A 1,785-nucleotide genomic window follows, 5' to 3' on the forward strand; every position below is an offset into this window, starting at 1 on the left:
ACAACACCTTCATACATCAGACCATCACTACCACAGACACACAACACCTTCATACATCAGACCATCACTACCACAGACACACAACACCTTCATACATCTTGCAACAACTGCCAGCTCTGTTAGGATCATGTTCTTTGACTTTTCCAGTGCTTTTAATACAATCCAACCGCACCTTTTAAAAAACGTATGACTTTTAAACTGCACAATACAACTGTTGCTTGGGTTTTGGATTACCTTCTGTCTCGACCACAGTTTGTCAGGCTTGATAAAAAACTGTCTGACACTAACTTAACTAAAACTGGAGCACCACAGGGAACAGTTTTATCCCCCTTTTATTCTCACTTCATACAGCTGACTACAGGCAGAGCCATGTGACCTGTAACATCCAGACGTTCTCACATGACACTGCTCTGGTTGGTCTACTAACCCGAGGCAATGACCTGGCCTGTAAACCGGAGGTTGAATCTTTTGTCAGCTGGTGTGATGATATTTTTTTTAAATTAAAGAGTTGGTTATTGATTTCAGAAGGAGGAGGTCTCCCCAGTGACAAATGCAGGTCAGCAGATAGAAATTGTCCAGTCGTATAAGCGTCAATGACATGACATGCATATTTTTGTGTCTGAGTCCACTATCCTTTTAAAATAATTGTATCAATTTGTGACATATATCATTTCATTCTATAAAACCTATCTAGTATTGACACATTTTCAGTACAATCAAATAATATATATTATTTGATGTTTTGGCATCTCAAACCCTGTAAATGTCAGGCGGTGCACCTGTCCTAGCAGATGAACAGACTAAGAAAACTGTTAAAAAAGGTATTGAAACAATAATAAATTCAAAATAAAATACTATGGCATGCTTTTATTGTTGAAACGATTCAAATAAACCACATTCATACAAATACCAATAGTTTTAAGCTGTTGTGATAATTTAAAAGCTTTTGTCCAGCAATTTGAATGTTCTCAAATATCAGGGTGGCACAGCTGTAAAGATGGGACTTTTATTATGAAATTAAATTGGAAAACAGTAAACAGGATATTGCATCATCAAGAGGGCCTCAACTGACCTTTATAGTAGAGTGAAAACGTTTTTATATCTCTTTTGAATATTGATAAAAACAGCTACTTTCAACTTATAGGTAGAGTGGTTCACTTTCCATGTCAGGGCGGTACAACCAATGTAAAACTATAACAATGTTATTTTATCATAAATGTCTTTATTCTGTTTAAAATGTATATGTATGAAGTTGTTAGCAAGAACAAAAGCTAATGCTAGTGTTCTAGTAGATGCCTGTTTCATTTGAAATCAGTTGCAAATGTCAGGTGGTGCAACCAGTAAGGCAGGTGGTGCAACTGCAGAGAATGTTACTCTGATATTATATTTAGTACATTATTTACAATTTTTTACAAAAGTTTCACAGTGTTAAGTTAACGATATTATACACTTTCAAACTATTTTTCATGATATTAATGAATATTGTTTAACTATTAAGGATGCCACTGTCAAGTAAATCAAAACCAGCAGGACGCAGGGAGCAGACAACAAGTCCTGTATGGAGTGTGTGCAAAATGCTGCTACAATGAGGTAGAAGCTGCAACACGCAGGCGGAAGCGACTGTGATTTTGCCTGTTCCAGTTATGTGCTAAACATGATTACTATGAAATATTTACTTATTTTACTTAAAAAGAGTCTGTTGACTAAAAGCATGTTGTTGTATTTGAAAAAAAAATGCAAATTTTCTGCATATTTGCTGTGATTACTAATATTGTCAGGTGGCAC

The sequence above is a fragment of the Anarrhichthys ocellatus genome, unplaced genomic scaffold (assembly GCF_004355925.1).
Source record: "Anarrhichthys ocellatus isolate YVR2014 unplaced genomic scaffold, GSC_Weel_1.0 scaffold4181, whole genome shotgun sequence".
In the NCBI taxonomy this organism is placed as follows: Eukaryota; Metazoa; Chordata; class Actinopteri; order Perciformes; family Anarhichadidae; genus Anarrhichthys; species Anarrhichthys ocellatus.